We start from the raw sequence: 15,840 nt of genomic DNA on the forward strand, positions 1-15,840 counted from the left end.
TCTAGTCTAACCTTATTATATTACAGTCAGTCTGGCTCACTCTGTGTTCAGAACCATTTAGAAACAGGGTTGCGTAGTTCAAGGTTCACATTAAAGATGCAAACAGACTTTAACAAGTGGGCGTGTTATTGTATCAACATTGTGTGTTTTTCTCAGTCCCCGGAGAAGCGTATAACTTAAATAGTACATGATTCTTAATGTATTTTTCAAAGGCAATGTTGGGAACTTGTACTGGTACAATGTGGCAGAGCTGATTAGGTGACAGACTTAATTACCAACATCAGGAACCACGCTGGAATACTCTGGGAGACCAGGAGCCCTTTGTTAATGTAAATGGTTGCTTAAAGAGTCATGCTTTGAAAATATTACATTCAATGTGTGTGATTTTTTTAGTTGCACAGTCAAACGTTATAGTGTCTGTCATATTGTGAGTTGTACTTTACACAAGATTTAGAAATTAAAATGTGTCAGTAAGACAAACAACTGAGCATTTTGACTCTAGTGCTTTTTAATTACTCTTACTTCAATACAACAGACATGTGCTCGTGTAAAAATAGCACACAAAGAACAAAGGCAGAACAGGTGCATCTTTGACCCAACCAATTTATTTTAAAATTCATAACCTTTTGAGCATAAAAGACTGTTCAGAAAATCAAGTTTGGAATGAAAGAAATACAGACATAAGGATAATACAATTTATGTAGTGAGATCGTTCAAAGACATGACTATGAACGGTTTCTTTTGCTAACCCCTTTCCTCATTTCCATCTCACCAAAGAGAGTAAAAAATAACTAATTTATTGTTTTGTGACACCAAAGCCTGACACTGTTGGCACAGCGCAACGGGGTGTCTCAGCAGTGGTTCAGTTTGGATTATTGATAGTCGCCAGTCGATTCAGGGTCGTGTTCCACAATCAGCATCAGCAGGTCTGGACCAGAGTTTAACGGGGAAAAGAGAGGTGTGTGTGTGTGTGTTGGATAGTAATTACATAAACAAAGGCCATACGATCATTAAAACATTTGAAAGTTCCAGCATTTTCAATAACTGCAATCTATCGAACATCCTGCATGGTAAAAGGTCAAAGACATTTGAATAATACAATTATTTGTATTGCGCTTTCACAACCTTTGTGTATGAAAATGTGCTGCGTAACGACCTTGGCAATCTTAACATGACACTGGGTGCTTTGTACCATTACGTTCAAACAGTTCACATTCTCAGAGCACCTTTATTGTCTCTATGAGATGCACCAGGCTTTTAAATTATACAAAAACTCACAAAAGGGTACGTGATATTCCACGTATGTTGCTGTTGTTGAAGACATACATTACTTGAGACCGGGACTGAGTTGAGTGCTTTTCAGATGAGGCGTTGTGTTAATGTCTTATTGAGCTGTTTCTTGGTAATAGATTTTAAAGTGAAGGATGGAGGTGGTTGTTGTTTTGGGACTGAAAGTAAAGCTTGATGGCCGAGTAATTGGTGTAATTAAAGAAGGTCAAGACATTAACCCGCAATTGTAAAACAGTGAATTCAGGAAGGAAGTTGGGCATGAACACTTCATTCGCCGTGTTAAAGCCTTTCAGTGTAATATGAGACCACTTTTGACATAGGAAAATGTGGAGAATGATTGCATGTAGGTATTTATTGGAGGCAGTGATGGTCTAATCTTGGATTTAACAAGATCAGACCAAATTGTCATGATAGCCTGCTATCACTTTGTCAGCTGGGGATAAATAAAATGTCAGAAGGCAAAGATTTATCAGACTGCGGCCACTTCCCTAGGCACAAAAGAGCTTTCTTGCTACAATGATTGTTTCCATCCATCTGAGACTCACTTTAGGGGGACTTAAATCAGACTGACTTGTCAGCAAACATTTAATTTACAAAGCAAATAATGTCAAGACGTATACCACATACGATGCGTGCTTGAATGCAATAAGCAATTCTCTTTCCACATACACTATGGTTTCAGAGCAACATGTCTTTCACACGCAAGCTTCTTTACATCTGTGGTAAAGAAGAAAACCCATCATGGGTCCCGTCAACTAAAACATATAAAAAGCAGAAGAAGTCACGTTAATATAAGGGGTGAGCTGCAAGAACAGGCAAAGGCTTTTCTTGATAAAATAATGTTGCTTTGGAAAGAGTTTGATTGACACATGGTTTATTCAATCACCTGCCAAGTGTTTTTGAACATGCCTGCCCTTTTTCAAACATTTTCCAACGCTCGCTTCTCAAAACGGTTCTGTGTGACAAATCTGCTGGGTCAGGTCCATTTAGTGCAGTAGGGCTGTCATTTTACTCTTGTGCTTTTATGACCACTTAGTAGCATTTTCACATTTTCATAATGCATTCAAACAACACTGGGCTCACTTGAGTGAGTTGCAAGAGCAAAACCACAACTGCAGTTTAACAACAGTGAGGATGCAATAATTTGTGAAGAACATAAAATGCATTCCAGTCAACTGTTATCTTAAACGTTCTCAATAGAGGGTCCAACTATCACAGTCAAATCCATGACTTTAATGATGTGTTGTGCTATTAGTCTATGAGGCTATGAAGCAGCTATGTCAGTGAAAATTAAGTCATCAATCATTTAATATGTATTATTCTATGCATGCTAATATTTCCCAATTAGCACTTAAGACAGCTGATGCTGATGGGAATGGCGTTCTGCAGCTATTGGGTCATAAACCTGAATAGGGGACGACTTGGAATTTTGACGTGATAATGGCACAAGTTAAAGGTTCCAATAGATGTTGAGACATCTCAGTTTGGACCAAAGCTACGACATATCGATGGCGGCGACACATGTCCAACATACACATGTTTAGATTAAAATCAGTGACCAGTGCAGGTTTTGTGAAAAATCCCCATACTAAATAAATCCAATACGAATGGGGCATAAGGGGCATGCCAAGACTGTGGCTGTCATCATCTTTGCTATGTACAGTTACTATGGTTAAAGGTGTTCTCATCTCACAAGGTCGTTAGAAGTACTGTTTACTTGTACCCATGTCACTGTACTCTCCTGTAATACAACAGTCAGACTCGTCACAGTGAATACAGTTATTACCAGACTCTGCTGTTTGAATGGAGCTGTTCTTGCGCACTTACGCTCACTGAGCATTATTGGTGTGACCTGCTGCTTTAATACTTCTTTAGGTATGGGAAGATTCCGACAGTTGACTTCCTACCTAGGAGTGTGAAAGAACTCACTGAAAGCAACATTCACACAATGTTAAGTAAGCTTAGTCACGACCGGGTGTGAGAGGCAGAGACTCAGGAGCAGAGGAAACAGACAGGAGGCCAAAAAAATCTAACGTACTTTACTTACTCAAAGTTAACAAAACAAGGGAACAGACTGGTACGGGAAACAAACACTAGAAAACTAAATCTTTAAGGCGATCCAACATGCGGGAAGACAATTCTGCAACACCGACTAAATACACAGGGGAAGACAGGCAACGAGGCACAGGTGGAAACAATGTGGGCGGGGCTTTACAATCACACAGGGGAAAGGCACACGAGGAGGGAGGAGTCTGGAACGAGAACAGGTGAAGGGAATAAACAATCAGGAGACACTGGGAAGACACACACACAGAGAAAACACAGGGCGTTACAAGCTTAGCTTTTTTTTTTTCATTGTTTGTTCCATCTGTTAGGTGCTGCAATGCATTTAGTCCATACACTTCAGCTTCTGAAGATGAGATGCTTTACCAATCAGGACGATACAAAGTTTGATTCCACAGACGCATGCATGACAATTGCACTGCAATATTTTAAGTATTTCTCCAATTGTCTATTTGTTCGTTTTCACATTACAGTTTAGGTTTTATTTGTTGATAAAATTCGTATATTTTGTATTTTGTATCCTACTATTATGTTGTCAAAAGTAACTTTTATTTAGTTTTGGTGTAGTTTTTGTTGTGGAAGAAGGTTGTCAACGAATATTTTCTTATAGATTTCAAAAGTGGAATAATCATAGTTGCATGCTTAGCCCAGTGATATGTGAACAACTTAGAACATCTCTCATCAAAAAAACATATTTCCTGTGTCGTCTTTTCTTGCTAACATGGCGATGGCACACATACAAATGTAGCACAGATGGGCCCTCACAATATTAGATCCTTTTCTTGGATTTGATCTTGAAAGATCTTAATACCCTGCTGTCCCTCTAAAACAAACATAAAACGTCTTTTTTCAACTGAGTGTGCACCAAAGCAGCTTTAAGCACTTATTTCCTGATCAAATATTCTTTTTCTCAAAATACCTGCCTGGTTTAATGACCGGGTTCCTTTTGGATCTTGCTAAACCTGCCTTTACATACCATGCAAAAAGGTCAGCTTAAAGATGAAAACCCGAGGGACACTCAGCTGCAGTGTTAAAGTGGTCTTTTAACCCGCAGAGGGTCAGATCTTTTATGTGATGTCTCTGTGAAAGGATAAAAGGGAGAAATACTTCTGACATCTAACCTTTTACAGAGAATTGCAATTTATTTTCCCAAGTTGGAATATCCTCAATGTTTGACACAGTAATGCTGCCATGCATGGCCTATGGCACAGGCAATCTGCTGCACACGCAGACATGGGATGTCTTTTAACCTCATAGGTTTTGTTAAAAAAGATCTTTATACTTCAAATTGTGTTTCAAAATAAGAGGTCATGTTATTTTCAGTGATCAAACAAACATTGTTTGAAGAAAATGCGTTTTGGTACTCTATTTGATAGTAAACAGATATAGCAATTTGAAATGCCTCTTCTGGTGAACATGCATTCATATATGGTTGTACAGTGGAAACCGCTATGGATGAAGTGGTCCACTTATCGTGTTCATTGTGGGTCTTTTCTGACATGAAAAACATAGGAATACAAATTGAATGAATGTGCACAAGGAACTTATAGCCGCCCTGGTCAAGTGGTTTGGTAATGCCTCGTCACATAAGAAGAAATTTCCTCTTGAAAATGACATTTTGAATTCATAAATAAAATAAATGAACCCTTGCTCAATGCAATACCTTGAGGGGATTTTACATTATGCTGCGTTCACACCAAACGCGTCGCGAAAGTTACTTGCGCCTGAAAGGGGGCGTGGCTTATCTCTGTGGCTTATCTCCGTAAAAACAGTTTCCGTTTCCACCATCCACCATGGAAATTATCACTAGTTCTGCTTTGTACTGGTTGTGTAAATTCCACATACGTTGGAACATCAAACTCCATCGTGTCTGGGTTCATAATATTATCCCTAGTCCCACAACAGCGTCTGAATGACGGCCGATACCAGCGCTACTTCAGGCGGACCTTGCATGTAATCTATTTGCGCGTCAAATTCCCAATGCGTTTGGTGTGAACGCAGCATTACAAGAAGCATAGTGGTTAATGTTTGCTAATTCAGCAAATTTAGCTCTTCTCTATTTGTCCAATGCTTACACGACAGTTCAGCATGTCTTCTTTACTTTATGAGTTAATGATGCACAGTTTTCATACAGGGCACTGAACTTTCTATATGGTCTAGCTCCATCCTCCACTGTTTTAAATACAGTTACAGTGAAGCATTTTATAGAACTATTGTTGCAATAGGTCTTAGCAGCTATAGTCAGGTTATAGTAAAGGCAGCACAGATTTTGAATAAAGGGGCTGATTTTAAAATCTGTACGGGAGAAAATAAGGATAAGAGAGAATAAAGATTGATAATTGCAGTTCTGATTTGTCCAAATGGTGCACATTTTTCTTTTCCTTTCCCGAACCCCCGGTCTGCCCTCACTGATTAGAGGTCTTCAAATGACAGTGGAGGTGATTTTGAATGGAGGTGGTCCTACAAAGCTCAATCGACATCATGCCAGACCAACGAATGGATGTGAAATCTCCTACAATGCCCACTCATTACACATATTGTTTGGACCTCTTGAAACACAAACGGGGAGCAAATGCCCAGAGTTCACAGTATTGTAAAGGATAAGACGTCACATGTTCAGAAACTGACCTCTGATTTTCATTTACTGTTTGTTCGCTTTGCACAAGGATGAGAATGTACCAATGTATCAATGCAAATTATGTTATTTTTAGGTTCTGCTAAATCAAATACTCAATGGGGAAAACAAATGTATGAATGTTATCTCCATCATTTGTTGTGTGCATCTGCACCCATGTAAATACACACACACACACACATACACACACACACTCTCTGATATATCTGAAAGGAGAACACCTTAAAATGCAAATATTGTGCTCAGTGCATTAAAAGTGAGATGAAATCTTCCCAGCCATGACAGGATTATGAGCAGGAGATCTAACAGGCAACAGTTTCCATTTAAATAAAACATTTCGAAATGCTAGGATGCCCGAGCGGCCATGGAGGCAGATGAGCCGATCAGGAGTCAAAGTAGTTAGGATGCAACTTCATTTTCTTTTTCTTTCCACTAAAGTGTCACACCAAGGTTCCGCCAGTCTCTACTGGTGTCCACCCGTTTCTACTGGTGTCCACCCGTCTCTCTTCCCAAACAAATTGAGCTCTTGATATATCCCTGGTGACTCTGACCTCTAGATGGTAGGTCTGGTCTAATTAGTCTAGCTATGACAAAATATGTACACATGATTTTACGACCCCCATTTGTACTTCCTATAAATAAAGTAAAGTATCAATCCATAGTTGTATTTCAATAAACCCAGCAACACATCTCTTCACTTCCCCCCCTACCCGTTTTCTCCAGTTGGTATTTCCCAGAACTATAAATGGGTGCTCGGGCCCCCGGGGAAGTCTTTTGCCCGAACACTCTGGGAAGAGGAAACAGGCAGAGGCAAGTTGTTGCAATACATATATACACAACATCCTGGCACAATTCAGATTTCCACTGCAACTATCAGTGGTCTGGGTCGTTACAATTCCTCCTCACTCTCCCGAGAGTACAGTACCTCAGTCCTTGTGTACTCTTGAAAGACAGTCTGCCACAAGGTTGGCTTTGCAGTGACGGGTACCACCCAGTGAGACGTGTGTGGAATGTCTTTCATTCGATTCAGCCACTGCAGAGCTCGATGATCTTTCTCAAGGATGAAGTGCCGGCCCAGCAAGTAGTACCGCAATGACTCGATGGCCCACTTCATGGCCAAGCACTCCTTCTCCACCGTAGAGTACCTTGTCTCCCGGTCCAGGAGCTTACGACTCAGGAACAACAGCAGACGTCGCTCTCCATCTGTCTCCTGAAGGAGCACTGCGCCAACACCGACCCCTGAGGCATCCGTCTGCAGAACGAATGGTTGAGAAAAGTCAGGACTGTGGAGAACAGACTTACTTGTGATTGCCCCCTTGAGGTCTTTGAAGGCCTGGTCGCATTCTTGACTGGCTCTGGACTATTGTCCCTTTCAGCTTGTCCTTGGTAGCTTTGAACAGGTTATTGAAGTCATGCACCTTACCCTCAAATTTGCTGTACTTGGCCTTTACGTCTCATTTTGGACCTAGGGTGGTCCCGACCCCAAAAATAGGTTGGTTGCTGCAACAGGACGCCGCTGGCCACCAATGATCATAGCTGCTGCATGTGGTTCGACAGATTCAGGATTTACCTAACATTTACCACAATTCAGTTCAATCTGCCACTATCAGTGGTCTGGGTTATGCCGGTGTGTCGTTACAGGATGTTACCTCCATCATTTGTTGTGTGCATGTGTGCCCATGTAAATACACACACACTTGCATCTACACAGACACACCTGCATTAAAAGTGAGATGAAAGCTTCCCAGCCATGACAGGATTATGAGCAAGAGATCTAACGGGCAACAGTTTCCATTTAAATAAAACCTTGGGAAATACAGTACCTTCAACTTAAACCACCCAGGAGAGAGTGCTCAATCATGAGTTGTTATGACCCAGAGCGTCATAAGAGAACAATGAACCGTAATGCTGTTCACCTCCCTGCCTGAGGGGGTGCTGCTTATATTGTTTGCCATGCTTTGCTCTTTTTTTCCATTGCAAGTGATTTGTTGGAGTCATTTAAGAGGGAACCTGCAGCGGCCGGCTCTCTCTCTCCTGTCACTCCAGCTTCCAACCTGGCCATGGTGCATGTCACGGATTCTTGGGTGGTGGGGTTAACAACCTTTCCAGGACTTGCGTTGAACGATGTTTACGTTTTGTAAATAATTATATCTCTTTGAAGATGAGTAAGTGTATTTACTAAACTTTGTTTTGCAATAGCCTATTTACGTTAACAAAGTTAGCACATTTAGCTCATGCCGTGAGCAGAGTCTGTGCTGCATCTCTGTTACGTGGCCGTAAGACGGCACGGTGCGTAATCGTTACGACCATCGTAACTATCACTGTCAACTTTCTTTCAGTGAACTTAGTACTGACTGGTAATTTATTTTACAGAGAGGATTCACCACCGCCAGCCCCTCCAGCACAGCCATCCCCACGAGCCCGGGTATGTTTTCTATTTCTGAACATGTATATTGTGTAAATATTATTTTAATGTATAATACATATTTTTATTTGAAAACAAAATATGTTGTAATGGTCATTTTTCATTTGCACAAACCCCATGAAGCTTGATCTGCAGTATAAGTCATTTTTCAGTCCCATTTTATCATTTTGGTGAAAGGTGTGACGGACAACATTCCTACTCAAAAAACGATAATGCAAAATTTGGTTTTAGACATTTATTTACATGTTTGTATTCATATATTTCACTGCTTTTGTGAATCTAAGACCTTTGGTAAACCAATTTCAAGCACCAAAACAGTTCGTCCACATGAGTAAAGCTATGTTTTCGTTTTCACAAGAGATGTGAAGAATTTTAAAAATCAAACTTGAATGTTTTAGCTTTAGGGCCATATGATTGTTACACTTGTGCCTTAGGACAATGGTCTCATTATATAGAGAGCTGAGATTGTTCTGCAATTTTGTATGTAACACATGGGTATATATCTCATATGCAAGTGCCTTTAAAAGGTGAATTTTTAAGAAATTATGTAAAATCGAGAAAAAGGCTGCGTTCACACCAAACGCATTGCGAATTTGACACGCGAGTAGATTACATGCAAAGTCAATGCACAGACGCGATGGGTTGCAAAAAAGCGAATTTTTCGCTGGGATGGCGCGAATGACATGTTTGTTTTTTAAAAGGTTATAAAGTTATTGGAAATCACAAAATTGTGACATAATCCTGTGCAGCCACCACTGGAATCTAATTCTACAAATAGTATTATACTATTCACTACCAAGCTTGTGTGTAACCAGTACCAACAACTTTAGATACACTTCACCTTTCTCTCCTCTGCTCTATATATATATATATAGACTATTTTAAATTAATTGTATTGGTTCAACAGGCAAAACGGAGTTATGTTTAGCAAAAAGATATGTTATGCTGCTTTGCTAAACCTCTAGCCGGAACATTGGTTCACCAATATTGTAATACAAATTTGGTGTGGAAAGATTAAAAACTTGATAATCCACAATATATCTGAACAGCAGCTGCTGCAGTACTGCAGTAAGACCCTTACCTGATAATCACCTTATGGCAAAAACATTTTTACTCTTGGCACCACTATCGGTGCACTGGCTCCATACCATTTTTTTTTTACTTGATCACATTATATGTGCCATGCAACACATTTTGAAAAGAAGGAAGGAAAAAGCTAAATCGGTGCAACAACAGCATTATTTCCGGCCTTCAGGCGTGAACTTCTGCAAGAAATTATGCTGGAGAAAATTACATTTCCTGGCCTACTGAAGTGAAATAACGGCCCTCCTGTCCACGCCGGGCTGAGCTCCTGCTGCCTGAAAACTATTTTAGCCTCCGAGTTGTAATGAGATCCATTATCTGAAAAATGTGTAATCACTATGAAAGCTGATGAGATATCGTGTGAAAGATATTTCGTGCATTACTATAAAATGAGGCTCATGTTGACACTGAAGCCACACTATCAGCAGCCAATTCTTAAGAGCAACTGGAGGCTGTGAGACGGTACAGATAGCGCTCCAGTCTCGCTTTATCTTTGAGACAGAAATGCACATTCCCACCTGACTGGACTTTTCTGTACGCCTCCTCATGGATACTCTTAAATTCAGCATGTCTTCCTTTGAAGCAACTGAATACTTTACTGTTTTCTTCCATCATGGCAGGAGTGTTGTGTCTGGGTTAATAACACCATACAGCAGCTTATTTCCTTTGAAATGGACCAGAGCACACATGACTCACGATTCCTGCTCCTTATTGGTGTTTTCAGGAGTCATCTTCCAAGATGCATTTACTGCCTGGGAAGTCTGACAGACTGCTGCTGATGTCTGAGGACATGCCTAATCTAGATGGAAATTATTCTCTAAAGGCAGTTTAGGGCTCAATAACTGAACAATTAAAATAATCTAGGACCTTTTTACAGAGTTTTGGAAGGATGCTTTAACATATCAGGTTAAGGGTTAACATGTACATTCTATGATTACACACATTCAGAGGTGTCAAGTAACGAAGTACAAATACTTCGTGACCTTACTTAAGTAGAAATTTTGGGTATCTATACTTTACTGGAGTATTTCTTTTTCAGACGACTTTTTACTTCTACTCCTTACATTTTCACGCAAATATCTATACTTTCTACTCCCTACATTTTAAAAATAGCCTCGTTACTATTTCATTTTGGTTTGTTTTCACTCCGGCTTGTCATCGTTCAAAAACACACACACAAAAAACCTCTCCGCCCCGTTGCCCACAGATATGTGCGCGCACACACAGGTGAGCGCTGAGCACACACCAGCGGAAAGACAGCGTCGAAAAATATGTCGCGTGTAAAGTAGACCGCTATATCTGCGTTTTAAACGCTCCCAGGGTGGAGACGCAACAGCAGCTCTCATGTGAGGAGCAGCGGAGTTCTCCTCGCAGCGGAGCAGCTCTCTGGACCCGGAGCAGCTCTCCTGCTCCAGGTGAAACGAGACAAAGTGCTCGTGTCTTCTACCAACATTGAGCTGCTGGCTTCACATATTCGGGTAAATGGTTACGGTACGCCGTTAACAGGTTACGCTTACGCATGTGCGATTTGACGCGACGCCGTGAGCTCCGTGAGCTCGCCTTTTCTTGCTTTTGCTTTTCTCAATCAAAAAAAACAGATCTAAGCTCAATATTGAGCATGAATTGAGAGAGGCCGTATCAAATCTACAACCCCGTTTATAATATATGTGTAGAGGAAAGCAGCTCACTGCAGCCACTAATACTGATACAACGTGATGGCTCACATATCTGCACTCATTCTGTTTTGTTTGGCAAAAAAAATTAAAAGCTTATTGTTTTCCACAATGAGCTATTCAGTAGTAACTAAATATGAGTAATTTTTTGCACAGATAGAACTTACACAAAACATTGCCTGATGGGGCAATCTGATTTACTTGAAAGTGATTGCAAAAAGCACAGATGAGTCACACAATTATGTTATTTACAGAAAAAGTTTGAGAACCACAGCTTTAAGTGTTTGTGTCGGAGTCGCCGCCGCCACCTATTTTGCACTATTACAATACTTATAGGCAACTAGTTATCATGTCTTCTGCTCCATGAAACGCATGTTAATGCTTAGTAGTACACATATGGTACTTTTATGTATTTGCATTGTAATAAAATGTGATCATTTTAAATGGGCATATATGCAGCTGAAACGGGTAGCCTAGTGCATCCCACATTTTTCAACATAACATTATAAACATTATAGTCATTATGGCCTTTATAAAAATTATTGTTTTGGGGTAGGTGGGGTTGTGCACTATAGGCCCCTGAGACGCGGCTTAAGAGTTTGTCCTTAGTGGAAAAAAAACATTCCTCTTATATTACTTTTACTTTTATACTTTTAAGTAGTTTTTAAACCAGTACTTTTACACTTTTACTTAAGTAAAAAGCTTGAGTTGATACTTCAACTTTTACAGAAGTATTTTTAAACCCTAGTATCTATACTTCTACTTGAGTAATGAATATGAATACTTTTGACACCTCTGCACACATTACATGTTGGATTTTTAAAGGCTAACTCTAATATTACTGAAAATCATGTAATGTAACTGACATTTTAGGGTAAAACCTGGAAGTGCAGAAGGGCTTTAGACCAGAGTGCACAGCTTAATTGTTTTCAACAAATACACTATAAACAATTAGATGAATACCAGTGTTGGGGTAGTTACTCAGAAAAAGTAACTAGTTACAAGTTACTTCTGAAAATTGTAACCAGATTACTTTACTAGTTACTGCATTTGAAAAGTAACTACACTACTAGTTACTTTACTTTCCATTTTTTTAAGCAAATGTACACATTAACCGCAAAGATACTTGGACAAACATCATGGCCCTTTCATCACTATATGTTCAATAAAGGGCATCTCTTAGCCTTTCCACATGTATTGTAATTGTAAACATGTAAAACAAAATGGCATATAAAACTCAGCTATTAACTTGAACGAACATTAACCCTGTTCACACTGTCTGACCAAAGAAATATGCCTCACTTTAAAATCCACAAACAACAGGATACAAGAGGCTGTGTATGGTGGGGACATTCAGGTCAAACAGCATAACACATTGAAAACAGGCTTTTGGAAACATGAGACCCCACTAAACCAAATGGGGGCCGACTCCTAAGAACAAAACCAGTTTGTTATAGGAATCATTGTAGTGGTTTAAGAAAAATTGAAAAATGAATGGCACTTTTTCCCATAAAATAGAAACAGAAATGCACTTAACCCAAAAAATAGAAACAGAAAATGCAATTAAATAAACAGAAAATCCACTTCATCTTTGCCTAAATAAACAGAAAGTGCACTATATCCTATGAAGTTTATCATTTTTCTCTATTCTTCAAAATAGCGATTGTATCGCATGAGTAGAAGTCTCTTGAATCTTTTATCCGACAGCCTGTTCCTCCTTGGGGTCAGAACAATACTGCCCAGGCTGAAAAGCCTTTTGACAGTGTTGTAACTTGTTTTATTACATGATTTACTCTTATTGTGAAGAGCATGTAAACAGGAAGTGCTTTTACTTTGAAGGCAGACAGTACAATGATACGTGCTTGTTGTCGCTAACTAATGTTGATGTTACGTGTGGAAAATATATACATGTCTGGTGCAAGAGCGCGTTCTCAATCGCTTTAACAGTTGTAATACTGCAGTTCACCAGTAGAGGGATTCCGTTCATACCAGACGTGTCTTGTCCTCATTAGAAGCTCCACGTCATTACAGACAGGTGCACTTGATGGTATTGGAGTGTTGTATTGCTTTGCAATATCCTTAATCCTAGGGAACCTGGAGAGAACCTCCCAATTGGATCCGGGCACTCCGTCTCCGTCTCATCCATTTCCCGCTTCCCTCCTTCTACGCACTAGCAGCTACGTCACTCAAATCACTCAAATCACTCAAATCACTCAGATCACTCAGATCGAGTTCTGTGATAGACTGTTCATGCAGGAGGTGTCGTGTGACTCGCGCGCCGCTAAAAGAGAACTTTTCGGACTAGTACAAATGTCTTGAGTAACGCAGGAACGTGCGATACTGAGGTCTAGTAAAGTAGTGTAGTTACCAATATTTTGAGTGTAATGCGTTACTTTACTTCGTTACCTATAATAGTAATTACGTTACTGTAATCCGTTACTTTGTAATTCGTTACCCCCAACACTGATGAATACATAGATTTTACTATTTTTTTCTTCTTTTTCTCCTTGATATTAGAACAAGCATAATTTGTGTGTGGGCTATTGTCAAAAATATGTCGGTTTATTGTTTTAAGATAGCAAGTTTAACATGGATACATCTGACTCTAATTATGGGGGAAAATTACAGATTTCCTTCAAACGAAAATAGCTGCACGCCAAGATTCCTGTTGAAATCTTTATTTTAAAGATGTTGTCGCACGTTAAACATAGTTACTCTGACATCTAAATGAAGGTCGTTTTTTAGGCTATGTCACAATGAGCACAATAATAACCATCAGAAGTTATTCATTTGTAGTGATTGGTTGCAAAGAGCTTTTCAAAAGGCAACATATCATATTTAAAGACATGTATACAGCTTTAACTAGTGATACAAATGCAATCCATTCAGAAAGTCTCCGTGTAACCTTTTCCCATCGACCTGTGGACACTAACTTCTGGAATCCCAGCCATGCAGTGAATGGCAAATAACATGGATGAATGCATTTTAAGAATGCTAATTTCTAAGGAACTAACTCTTTCAAATCTCAGTGCTCGACCATCATAACAGAGAAGAGGCTGCAGGAAGTCATATTTCGGCAGGACTTAGACTAATTGGAATAGATGGATGCAAGCGGAGCTTAGAGGAGACGCTTCTGAAGGCATAAAAGTAAATACCAGGACAAAGTGATTCCCATGACTGCACTAAGTCTTTCTATTTAATACTTGGGCCTTATTTATTACCACTAGTGTGTTTCTCTCTTGCTACACATATCAGTTTAGTTTACTTTTATGCTCGTCCAACTTTGTTGCAACAGCAGCTTATAAAATTCCCGTAGATTAGTATTATGCCTTTTTTCTTTGTGTTGTTTGTTGGAATTAGTTTAATTTTTCAATACGTCTCCTGGTTATCCTCTGACTTAAAACAGGCATAACTTGAAGGATAGGTGTGTATTTGTATTCATCTTGCACTATACGATAATAAATATGCAGCTCAGGCAAATATTTTGTTTGCATTTTAGGATTCTTCTAAAGAAATCAGTGATCTTTTAAAAAGCCCTTTGTATCCAGCTTCAGGCAAAAAAGTCAATACTTTCCATCTAATGGTCTGCCTCTTAGGGAAATACAAAGCCACGAGCTAATCTTTATTTGCTATTTTGTAACTATATCAATACTACTTTTTCATGATTAGCTGACTAGAAACTTTTATAAAAATGGGGATATTTTAAAAATAAACATTTAAGCTATTGTATACCAAGAAGGGCCTCCAGTTTATCCATGCATGGCTTTTATCTTTACCAAACAGGATGTATCATAAACAATTGTGTCTACTACTGCACTTAACTTTCTCAATTTAATTATGGTCCATTACAGAAATGAGGTTATGACATAAAGGAGGAGTTATTGATGATCACAAAATGTTCTTTAGTATAAACTGCCTACTGAATGCCACTGAGGTCAGCAGCCAATTCATGAACTGAGCTCTGGTTTCTCTCCTTTGATGTGCCAATGCTCATAGCAACGCCTGCTCCAGCTATCGTTCAGCACGATGCTGCAGAGAGCCTGCATGATCACGGAAATCTAATTTTAATGTACCTGTGGAACCATGTTGTGTTCATGAAAGTCACCCCCTCCTCAGGACCAGCAAAAGTCATTGCTACACCAACAGCTCTGTCACACACTGATTCGAGGGAAGATTTCTGTCCCTACAGAGAGCTTAAATACTCACGAAATGTACAAAAGTTGCAGGTGCTACTGCGTACTCTCCATCTCAGAGCCAACTTTTCTCCATCCCCACTCTTTTTTTTTGATCATTTTAATTTTAGTAGGGGGAATCCATCAGGAATAATGGTTTCTACCTGGATTCACCTCATCAGTTTACTTCATGAAAAGAGTCACATGCTGTGTAGTCAGTGTACACCAACAGCTTTAATACCGGCTTTCAAACTCACAGAGCCGCAAAATAACTCATTCCAAAGCAAATAAATTGCAAGTAGCGATAAGAACGGTTACACTAAATGATGCCGTCTGACCGACTCTGCTTTATGTTGGCTGTAATGGTGCAGAGCAGACGTCAGCTTCAAAGTGCCGTTGGGGTCCCTGAGAGGCTGTAACGACGCCCGGACGACAAGCGGAGTCAAGCAGGAGGACACAGTTGAATGCTAAACACCAGAGTCGATGCCAGCCGACTGC

This window comes from Taurulus bubalis (genome assembly GCF_910589615.1).
Source record: "Taurulus bubalis genome assembly, chromosome: 16".
NCBI classification, from domain to species: Eukaryota; Metazoa; Chordata; class Actinopteri; order Perciformes; family Cottidae; genus Taurulus; species Taurulus bubalis.